The sequence below is a fragment of the Protopterus annectens genome, chromosome 1.part1, assembly GCF_019279795.1.
Source record: "Protopterus annectens isolate FY-2018-M chromosome 1.part1, PAN1.0, whole genome shotgun sequence".
NCBI classification, from domain to species: domain Eukaryota; kingdom Metazoa; phylum Chordata; order Ceratodontiformes; family Protopteridae; genus Protopterus; species Protopterus annectens.
In genome coordinates, this window is record NC_056726.1 from 948,285,236 (window position 1) to 948,297,839 (window position 12,604).

Below are 12,604 nucleotides of genomic sequence, written 5' to 3' on the forward strand. Positions count from 1 at the left end.
ACATACACATACACATACACATACACACACCTTCCCCCCCCACACACAAACACACAAACCTACACTACATACAAGCAGGGGGGCAAGCCCCCCTGTGCTCCCCACACCCCAGTACTGAAATATACTAACTCCAAGGTCACACTACACAGACAAACACACGAAAACACCACCACACACCTACATTTCCCTCGCACACACACATCACAGTCACAACACACACTGACACACACTAAAGCCCCTAACCAAGACCCTTAAACATAAATACTTACCTGAACTTCCACCTATCCATTCACATACCGCAACACCAGAAGCGCTACTTCAACATCTCTGAACTTCGGGATTTTAAAATTCGCGCTTCTTGGGTTTCAGTGTTCTGAGCTTTCGGCTTTATAATCTCGGAATTCTGAAATTCGATATTTCAGAATTTTGGGATTATAAAGTGTTCCACTATATATATATATATATATATATATATATATATATACACACACACATACACAGTGGATATAAAAAGACTGGCCCAGACCTAAATCCAATAGAAAATCTGTGGGGTGACCTGAAGAGGGCCGTGCACAAGAGATGCCCTCACAATCTGACAGATTTGGAGTGCTTTTGCAAGGATGAGTGGGAAAATATTGCCAAGTCAAGATGTGCCATGCTGATATACTTCTACCCAAGAAGACTGAATGCTGTAATTAAATCAAAAGGTGCTACAACAAAGTATGAGTTTAAGGGCTTGCACACTTATGCAACCAGCTCATTGTACATTTTTTTATTTTTTATATTTTTCCCCTAACAGATTTGTTTGTTTTGCAATTGAATTATACAGGGTATAGGTCACATTAAAGGTGGGGAAAGTTTTGAAATGATTTATTGTGGTCTCATTTTTTTATATCACAAAAACGTGGCATTTTAACAGGGGTGTGTACACTTTTTATAGCCACTGTGTGTGTGTGTGTGTGTGTGTGTGTGTGTGTGTGTGTGTATATATATATATATATATATATATATATATATATATATATATATATATATATATATATACATAAATGTACATAAAGATAGATACATATATAACACACATAAAGGAATGTATGGGATGTATGTGTAAACATATGTATACACGTGAATGTGACTCTAATCAGTAGTGAATATTTTCGACTGACTTTGAGTAAACTCATCCTTACTGCTATCAAACAATAAATCCCCCAAAGACTTAAAAAGGGTAAATAAATGTAATTCATGAAGAAACTAAAACCATAAATTGCTAGATGTACTTACAAGGATAATAAATTGCATCTATAAAAGTTTTACAGTGCAAGATATATTGCTTTTTCACAGACTGAATTACCATTTTACTGCTGCTTAGAGCTAAGATCTGTCCGACAATAAAGCTATTCTGTTTCTTAATATGAATGCAATTACTCACCTTCAAAAGGCCAGGCACTTTCTGCAGTCAGTAGTACTGGCTTGTCTTTTTCAAGTCTGAAAAACTGCAGCATTGAGAACGTCTTCATGGACAAGTAGTCAGTTAGATGGATCTGGATGCACTGTACATCAGTCAGTGGGGGTGCTGTGGAAAAATGATAGATTTAGGGTGGGACTTAGCGAGTCCTAATGTTGAAAGATACTTGTGCATAAACATCATCTGCTGATAAATCAAATAGTTACTTACACATACAGGCATGTCAGACAGAAATTAATAAATTATACCTCCAACTCACACATACATGCACATATTTCTGCACCTTCACCTTTTTTTCAGCTGCAGTCAGTATGCTTTTTTAGGTTAATAAAGATAGTCCCCCTCTCCTTACCACTGTGCCAGATCCCAGTATTGTACCTTTCATTACCTACCAGATCATTATTAATTTCTCATGTGGTATGATGGATTAATCTGCCACTCAGTGGCTCTCTCTCTGTGTCACTGTATGTCTTTGGCATATAAGTGACTTCACCATTATCTCTGAGTCAGGCAGGCAAACAGTGGAGAGGCAGGAAGTCAGTGGAAATCAGCTGCATTTATAGGCTCAGGGCCATTACCCTTACTAAGAGTCAGACGTCAGATTCCTGGTTCCTGGATCCAGAGACCATCATCTGGAGAATGATGAGGGTAATAATCATGGCAAGGTTGGGTTCATCTTAGGAAGGCTGCCCAAAGCTATCTATTTATAAGCCTAGCCTATAGTTATGTTTATTTTACCCCTTTTTGCTTTGAATTTTTATGCCTATCATTTTGCTGTGCCTCTGTCAAGCAGTGACACTGAAGTCCCCTAGGGTATATATCTGCGACATCTCCCATCCATTGGTCAAAGATTCTTGAACAAGGCTGCCTCTGTGCTGCCTCACATGTACCGGTTCCACAGCATTCCACAGCATAGGGAGTGAATCTGTCCCTCCAGCACGTTCTAGCCGCGTTCTATTGTCCAAGGTTTAGGTCTAAGTCTCCCGCCTTTGGTTCGGGAGGGATCTAGATTTTTTGAGGTGAAGCATATTAATCAAATTGGGTTTGCATGGCCTTATATATGTCAGGCAGTCACCTCTGAGCGAGCAAGCTGAGAGAGACTGAATAGAGCTGAGTTCTTTCAGTCGGCAGGCATAAGACATATTTTGAGACCCTTTATCGTGAGGAACTTTGGGCCTTTCAAGCTAGCAGGTGTCTGGTGGTCATTTCATCGAGCAGCGGAGCGGGGGCCTCAAGGGTCTAATGCATGATCTTAAGATGTGGAGGAAGATGACCCTGATGAGGGCTGATGTAGGTCCTTCACTTTCAAGGTGAAGTGGCGATATAGAGGTTTTAACTACTGCTTTAGCAAATCAAAACCCCAAGACTACTGTCCTCTTCCTCTGTCCCCACATGATTGATGACTTTTTCATGATCAGTGGATTTTTATTTTTTAGGTTAAGGGGGTAACCTTGTTTTTGGAGTATAACTATACGACTATGCATTGCACCAGTTATCCGCTTCTCTGGCACTAGTTATCCGTTTCTGTAGAGGTGAGGATCTTCTTTATCTATGTGTTTGTGTGTTTTGACTATATTGGTTGCTTTGACTCTGCAAACTTTGTCATCATACATCACCCTGTGTTTTGCTTGTACTCAGAAAAAGTAGATGCGAACAAGAGTGGACGGAGACTGAGGGACACCTTGTTTCCTTGTTTTGAGTCTGACATGGCTCCAGCAACTCTGATCAACTGGGTTGTGTCACTTAGCTAGTTTGTACTTGTTCTCCATCTTGTGATGGCATTAATTTACATTCAAGCTTTTGATGATTTTTTCGATGATATGGTGGGGTATTGTGTAGTGAGGCTATTTTGCCAGGTCGAGGTAGGCTGTATGGACTGCCTTTCCATCATCAACCTTTGTGGTGACTGTCTAAAGAAAAACCAATAGTAAGGAAACCGGGATCAGCCAACAACAAAAAACTGGGTTGGATGCAAGTTCAAGCAAAGTTTATGTATCTTTTCTTTTATTATGAGTTCCATTATCCTCTGGGGCACGCGTTTAGGGCTTGTCAAGCTAATGGGCAGTAATTTCCAGGGGTCTGTGGCGCAGCCCTTACTTATGAAGTGGGACCACAGCGCGGTGCCACTCCCACTCCTGTACGCATTATCCTGAGGTGATTAAAGATTAAACAGCTGTTCTGTGGGGGTTTTAATTCCGTTGAGTTCATGAAGCACACAGCGGGACACCCATCCCGTCCCATGGATGCTGTGTTTTGCCTTAGTGAGGGCAGTTCTCACCTGCGTTGGAGATGTTTGGGGGCTACAATGGAATAGATATTTGGGGGAGGGGGGAGAGTTTGCACTGAACCTGTCAGCCAGTATGTTGGCATGTGTGTGTAGTTCAGTGTTTTTCACATCATTTTGAACTAATTCTGAGCATATCTGGAGTTTCCTCCTAGGGTTTCTAACATAGCTAAAGAAGGCCTGGTGATTTTCTGATTTTTTTTGTAAGAGCTTTATGTTTTTACTTAGTTTTTACTTATGGCTTGTCTTTCAACCTTTTTTTCAAGGATTTTGCTTAGTTTTGTCCTTCCTCCCCTTTCCTCCTTTGACTTGTTTATGGCTGGGGACTGGGACTGGGTCCTGGACGCTACTTACAGAGAGTCTTAGTTTTGTTTGGGATTGCCTGATCCATGCAGTCTGTAGGTGCTGGTAGAATGCATTTTGTAAAGTGATTCAGCGGTAATGTTTACCACTGGCACTGGCTCAGGGGCCTTAAAGGGAAACCACTTAAGTTTTTAGAAGTGTGAAATCTGCTTTGTAGAAGTTTTCACTGTGGTCTTTTTCTTTTTCAGGTGGGGGGGGGGATGGACCTCCAGCTAATTAGTTTTTTTGAGTGATCTCACCAGTGTGAGGGGTATATCAAAGGGAGTATAACTGCTATCCTGTACACTGACATTTGTAGAAGTTATTGCAAATACCATCTTATTTTAGAAATGGATTATCTGCAAGCAATGCTACATTCTGGTTTACTGTAAAGTAGAGCATGATAACCCCAATGAAACCCTGCAGAAAGACCTTGCTGTAATATTAAGTTTTATTTTCTGTGACTCAAGAAGGACTGTGGAAAGACTTTGATGGAATGTTAATTTTTCTTTTATTTTATTCCCTAGACTTGGCATGAACCACATTTTGTATTCTCTTCTGTATGCTTGTCTGGGCAGTTGCTATGCCAAAAGTGTCCTCATAGTATTGAACAGGACTGATGTAAGAAGAAAGTCCCTGCTGGTGAGTTTTATTTTCTGTGTTCTGTTCTGTATGGAAGAGTTACTTGAAACCTTGAAAAATCTACAGAGTCATCCAGGAGAGAAATACCAAAAAAAAAAACAGGAAGAAACCTTAAACCACCCCCTTGCAACCTACTCACCCCCCTGTTACTTAAATATACCAACTCTGACATCTGGAAAGGGCTGCTTCCTAATTTCTGCTTGGCTTGACCTCCCAAAAACAGATAATGGCACATATCATCTGTCCCTGATTTAAACAGAATATTCCTATTCTGCCTCACATTTTCCCTGTTCCTCAAAAATGTTTTTATTTTCTGATAAATTACTGATGAGTGCAGTCAGCCAATAATGCTATATGCTTCTTATTATTCAGAAAATGTGTATTAATGCAACACCTACTATTCCATTAACTTTTTAAATAAATGACAAAATGTTTAAAATTTCCTTAATTTTGGCTCTTTATACCATCAATGCTAGAAGTACAGAGATCTGTTGTACTGTATGTGGAGCTTTTCTCCTTGGGCCTCTGATGAAAACAGGTTCTGTAGACCCAGTCAGACCACCCCGGAAAACAAATGTCAAATAAATAAATAATAAATCTATACCAACAACACATCTCAAATGTTAGCAAAAACACATTCCATATTCTGAACATTGACCAAGTAATTCCACAAACAAAACATTCAATATTCTGAATGTAAACCAAATAAAATATATATGTGTGTGTGTGTGTGTGTGTGTGTGTGTGTGTGTGTGTGTGTGTGTGTGTGTGTGTGTGTGTGTGTGTGTATGCGTGTGTGTGTGTAATCATATGGAGAGAAGCCCTGTACCCACCCATCCTTAAACAAGGATTCCACCCCCAAATCTCAGGCACCAGAAAACACCACCCGAGGTTTCCAGTGCCCATTTCTCTAGATGCCACCAACATCAAAGACATCTTTATTAAAAATTGGGCACTTATAGAGGAGCACTCACAGCTAGCCCAAAACATTGAAAGCCAGCCAAAATTCTGCTACAAAAAAGAGCATGTCCCTAAAAATCCACTTTTGAATCAGAAAAGAGGCTGTAGGCATACACCCTCGATGCACCCCTAGGCATGCACCAATGCGGGAAATATCACTGGTGTGATTTTACCATTCAAACCCCCAAGGTACGTCTCACCACCCCACAGGTAGTTATTCACATAAAAGTCCATTTAAACTGTGAGACCCCCAACGTGGTTTACATCGCAGTATGTTCTCAATGTGAAGCATACTACATTGGAAAAACCACAAGACTACATAGGATCCGGATAAAAGAATATGTGGGAGCCATTAGGAAGTGAGATCTTTACAACACACTAGCCAGGCATAGTAGGACCTGCTCCTAGTTCTCCAGATTCCAATTTGCAGCAATTGAAAAAGTCACAGATCCCCTAGGGATTACCGACCCCCCCTTTGGAACACAGACAACTTAGTGTTAGTTAAAGAATTAAAATGGCAGATACAATTATGAGCAGACACACTCCCAGGACTAAATGAAAACCTCAGCATCTCCAGTGTCCTTAAATGGATTAGGTAACTCCTTAACCCATCCCCCACTTGCTACACCAGTTAAGCAAAAAACCTAGGTTCATGGATTAGGGAAGTCCTTAACCCATACCCCGCTCACCTCACCAGTTAAATAATAAGCCTAGGTTCACTTTAAGTTATTTTCTGATGACGTTTGACTGAAAACTTTACAACAAATGAAAGCATTCAAAAATGTGATTTATAGGTTCATAGGTTCATACTAGGCTATCTGCCCTAGGGCATTTATAAGCCTAGCCCGAGTGTGTTTGGCTTTCGCCACCCATTTTAAATTAATTTTGCTATGCCCTTTTTCAAGGTTAGTATACTGTGCCTCTGTCTAACAGTGACATAGAAGTGATACCCGGGGTAAACCTACGATCTCCCATCCACTCATCAAGATTCCTCTTGAAGAGAGTCAATGAGGGACTCTGCCTAACCTGGACTGGGATTTTATTCCAGAGTGAAGGGAGCCTCTGGGTTATGAATCTGTCCCTCCAGCATGTCCTATTTATTTCAGTGCTGAGGTTCAAGTCTCTCGAGCGGTAGCTCGATGGGATTTGGATTTTCTGAGGTGCAGCATGTCCATTAATTCCGGGTTGGACATGGCTTTATACGTCATCCACAGATCGCCTCTGAGCAGGCGGTATGCCACTGAGTAGAGCTGGAGTTTCTTTAACCGGGCAGCATATGGCATCTGTTTGAGCCCTTTGATCCTCTTGGTTGTTTTATTTAAAGGAATAAAAGACTGACCAAAACACTGAGAATAGCCTAGGGTTTAAGTTACTTCCAAAACAGCAAACGTTTCTTAAGTGTTTTTATATATATATATATATATATATATATATATATATATATATATATATATGGATCTATGTTGATCCATCAAAAGTACGTCATCGAAAAGTAGAGGATCAAACTCACTTTCATGAAAAAGCATTTTATTGAAAATGCACTTTAGCAAAAAAAAAAAAAAAAAAACACGCCAAAAAACTAAGAAATTAAAACAGTACTCCCCCACACACCCTCTACTTTAATATTCTCACTTCGAGATCGGACTACAGTGGGGAAAAGGGAATATTCCCTTATCCCCACTGTACCGCGATCTAATCAACAGTTTGCTTAGTTGTACTATCAATAGTACATTTGATGTACAACTAAATCTACATGTAAACAACTGTTTGCTTAGTCACCTTTCAGCGAAAGTGCATTTTCGATAAAATGCACTTTTGCGAAAGTGAGGTCAATCATGTAAGTTTCGATGAAACGTGCTTTCAATCCTAAGATGAGGACCCATTTATATATGTGTGTATGTGTTGGGGCGGTTCTGTGTGTATATGTCTGTATTAAATAAAAATATAGATTTATATACATATCTTTCTATAAATATATATAATGCACACACACACACACACACACACACACACACACACACACACACACACACACACACACACACACACACACACACACACACACACACACACACACACACACACACACAGATGTTATGTTATATACATCCTCTGCTATTTGAGAGCCATGAACTATATAACATATACAATTAATTTCCAGGAAGAACTGGTTGATAAAATGTAACACTTGTTGGAATTTGAAAGAGATCTTGCAGTCCCATGTGCTGAAATACTGGTGCTTTTTGTTGATGTTATAGCTTGCTGACTTATGTAATGTTTGAAGCTCATTAGATCTACTGTTACATAATTCTAGGGCTTTTCCCTTTTTTTGAGTTTGTGTGACCCTGGATTTAGTATATTGATTTTCCTGGGATGAGGGGAATGAGATCCCACATCTGGGGGTGTGGGGGGTGAAGTTCCTTACTTAAAAGTTGTTTTTTTGCTTAACCTTTGTTAAATACAAATGACCTATTGGTATGCATTTGCCATTATTTTTTTTTATAATCTTAGTGGCGATTAACGGTAATTGCCAATGAGTTTGGTTGATGTTTTGTGTTTTGATTAAACTTACCAGCAATTATTTATTATGAACACATACATATATGTTCGATAAGAAGGGGTGAAGACAGCCTGACAGACCAGCCCAGAGGGGAACCCACCCAAATGTCATTCACCTCTTTGGCTGAAACTATGGGTAGGCACCATCTCTGATGACTTGATGGATGACACTGTCCAGCCATGGAACTCTTTCAGTCGAACAGGGAGAAACTCCAGGTAGCCAATGCAGGCATCCATCTATCTGTTCATCTCACTCCTCACTAGGCACTGGTGATGATGAGGCAAACTGAGAATGTCCCACTGCACCAATGTTGTTTCAAGAGAAGATATTTTAAGGGTCCCTTTGGACCTCCCAACTATTTTCCTGGGTGGTCCTGTTATGCGTACAAATGCTTAAATGGACCATCAGGACAGTATGAGACAGCCTAGATACTTTGGTGCTCATACATTCATAGGCAGGGTAGCAAAAAGGACCCTCTGACTTCTTAAGGATTGGAACTGAAGTTTGGCGGCCCCAAAGTCTGACTCAGTTACAGCCATTAAAAAGGTTCCATATCTCCAAATCTCTGAAATCAGTCCCTGTAATAAAAAGTTTACGGGTCTATATTAGATCATCGAAGTGTTAATACTTTGAATGGTCTAATATCGAACCGAATACAGCAAATGCTGAAAAGAGCGAAACTGCAGATAACCAAATTTTTTCTTAGGGAAAGAATTCAGTTGTCCGTTTCTGTGGCTTCGCTATTTTTGAGCAATGTGGTGGAAAGTTACAGGTTGGGTTCAGGTACGTGTGTGATTGTGTGGACGTTAGGGTTAGGACAGGGTATGTGAGTTAGGGTTAGGGCGCGGGTGAGGTGAGTGTTCGATAGTGATAGAGTTTAGGGTTAGGGTGGGGTATGTGAGTTAGGGTTAGGGCGCGGGTGAGGTGAGTGTGCAATAGTGATAGACTTTAGGGTTAGGGCGGGGTGTGTGAGTTAGGGTTAGGGCGTGGTTGAGGTGAGTGTGCAATAGTGACGGACCTTAGGGTTAGGGATTGGGTTAAGGATAGTGGATAGATAGTACTGTATGTAGAGTTTAGTGTAGGGTTAGATGTAGTATTTTAAGTGTATGTGTGTGGATTGCTGTTTTTTTGGTGTGCTTATGTTGTGTGTGTGTTTCTCAGACCAGTGATTTTTTTCCCCCGAGGAAAAAATTTGCTGTTCTGAGCTTTTGATGCTTTTAGATTTTGTGGTTAGAAGTTCGAGGTTGTTGTATTCGATGATGAGCTGTTTTGTTGAACTGATATAGACCCAAAGTTTACAGCTATAGATACATTTGGAAAGTATGTTTGAGCATCCTCTACTCTTGGAGAGCCACAAACTATATATCACATATAATTCATTTCCAGGAAGATGAAATGCAACACTTAATGGAATTTGAAACAGATCTTGTAGTCACATTTGGTAACTGTCCCTTAAGAAACGAACCTCATGATGTGATTAGTATACAATGAGTCTGTTGATGGGTTAGACCAAGCTGCAAGCATGAGCATTACTATGCACTATCCTGCCTGGCTCTGGCCTATTGGTTTTACTGAAGACAGTAACAAGAATCGTTGTGAGCTCCTTCTTTCAGGGCACCACTATCTTTTGCTCTAAAGTGAACAACCACCTGTAAGACATAGGGAAGGAGGACAAAACTCTTCAAACTGTTGGTGTAGCACATCACAGTTCACAGTGCACCTTTTCCAGGATGCAGTGAAACCCATTTAAGCTGTGTTTTAGGCATGGCCAGCAACATCAGAACCAAATTTTTGGAAGTAGATAAATGTATCATGGTTACTTCCAGTACATGCACCCTTACAGAAAAAAAGAAAATTGACAACAGAAGGGAACTGTGCTCCTACTTTTACAGGGATGCATCCACATGCCTCAGTACTTGCCTGACTGTCAGTCAGTCTCTTTATCTTTCTGCATGGCTGGTCATCACACAGGACAAATGAACAAGGACAGTAATATCCAGTGGTATCCAATATTTCCCAAGTCTTCTGCAGCCCCATTCTTTTTCCTACCTCCCACCCCTTCAAAAAACAGCAGGAAGAAAAGAGATCTTAACCTTCTAACAAAAAGAGACATCCAATAGGTTCAGAAGACCAGAAATGGTTAGGGTATTACTTCAGGTTCTTTTTTGGTATGGGAGAAGAAAAAGGAAATTGTCTCTGCTTAGATTTAAGCAGCTTAAACAGTTTTATTCTGAAAGAAACCTTTCAGATGGTCATGGGGCAGTGCATCCTTCCATGCTTATCAGAAGGAAAATGGATGTGCTCTTTTGACCTTCAAGACACTTACCTCAATATAAATGCAGTGAAAGAAAGCAGGATATACCTTTGCATCCGGTTAGCTACCAGTCACTATCAGTTTAAGATTGTCCCATCTAGTCTCACCACGGCCCTCACATTGCTCAGCAAATGTATGTCTGTGTTTATAGTCAATCAAAGGTATCTTCCTGATCTAGATGAACATCTCTCAGCCACTCCCTCATTAAATAGGCTAATCCCTGCCAAAGAGTCTCTGATCAGTCCATTTTTGTCCTTACGCATCACAATGAATATTGCGATCTCGGTTGCAGCCACTTCAGCTGCTTACATTCACAGGCTACAGTCTGGACATAGTTTCATACAGAGCTTATTTACCCCAGGAAAAGATCCTACTTCTCAGTTAGTTTGGTCAACATCTGACATAGCCCTTCTTCATCTAAGGACCTTAGAGCAGATGGAAATGGCAATTTCAGTGATGATCTTTACAAAACTGTTTGTGAAAATATGTTAATTGACTTTGTGAGCAAAATGGTCACGACTCTCAAATCCAATGCCTCAAATGAAAAAGATATTCAAAGCCTGTAAGACACATCGGAAGTGGCGGTTGCATATGCAATCTATTTCATATTTCTACCCCACTAGTGACAGTCACCACAAATGGCTTAGTCACAAGTGAGGAGGCAATATCAAGGGTAGCCTGTCCAAGATGTGTTGTCACACTCGAATTGTTCCAAAGATAAGGGCAGTCCTTATCATGCTTCCAAGTCTTCTAGGACTCCATACTCCATGTCACGGTACCTGTAAGTTCATAAGTAGTTACTAGGCATGCAGTCAGGAGACCATTAATAAGCCTATCTCACATTCCCAATTCCCCCAAAGCACAGTCTGGTTAAGTGACTCACTCAAGGTCACACCGTGGGCTAATGAAGAGTGAAGGAATCAAACCCTGTACCACGGAAATAGTGTGCTAACAGGTCAGAGCCTTAAACCTCTTTGCTGACTGCCATCCACACTAACAATTTGGAAGTGGTGTCTAATACCCAGCTGGACAGACCTGATTGCACAGGCAGTCTGCAAACATTATATGTTGTTCAGCATCTTCCTCTTCCTTGAGCATCTCATGCATGTTCTGCCTGTTGACATGGGTCTGTGAGCAATATCATGGATATGAGCACGCATTCCAGTATGCAGACTGGATTGGATGGGCTTAACATCCTCGTATCTTCATTGACATCCACCCCATCTGTCAGTAGCAGTTAGGCAGTGATATGCAGCTCTCATCAAATCACATGCAAACTCGATACAGTATATGTATACTTCACTGTCCATTCCCTTCAGCATATATACTAATGTTGAGAAATTTTATAGGCTCTATAATAACACAGGGAATCTTATGCAATTTTATATGCTCTCTATGTAATTAGATTGTAACTTGTGTTGCACAACACGTGTGCTTCACAGATATACAGTGAGGTGTAGGTAATGACAGTGTGATGTACAGTAGTATGACATAGGGAATGTATAGCACACTTAAGGAATTATGAATGGCAGGCACATCAGACAGCCAGATGGACCTCATGTGGCTGTTATACATGAAGGGTAACAACATCTACGGCACAACTACCTATGACATACACTACTATGTATACATAAATTTACAGATTATATGTCTCAGATTCAGCCTATATATTACAATAACCACAGCATAATTTAGTCACTCACTGTGGCACTTTACTCTCTGGTTGTCTTCCCTCACTTCTTCTGCTGGAAACATGCATAGATTATACTTGCTTTTAAAAACATATTCCAGAAAATGTAGAGTATGAGTTATGCATACATGTAACAGCTGTAGAATTATTGTCTGCCTGTATTCATAAAGTATCAAAAGTGGTCTGGCAACTGGGAGTTGTCCAACCACTTGTGCCACCATTGCTTCCTATTACACGATAGTCATGTGTCATTCCTCTGTCATTTGACAGTGCTGTCTCAATGCCCTACCCAGATGTCAGCTCATAGACAGCTGCCAAGCAATGGCCGCTGTCCCCCAATGTATGTA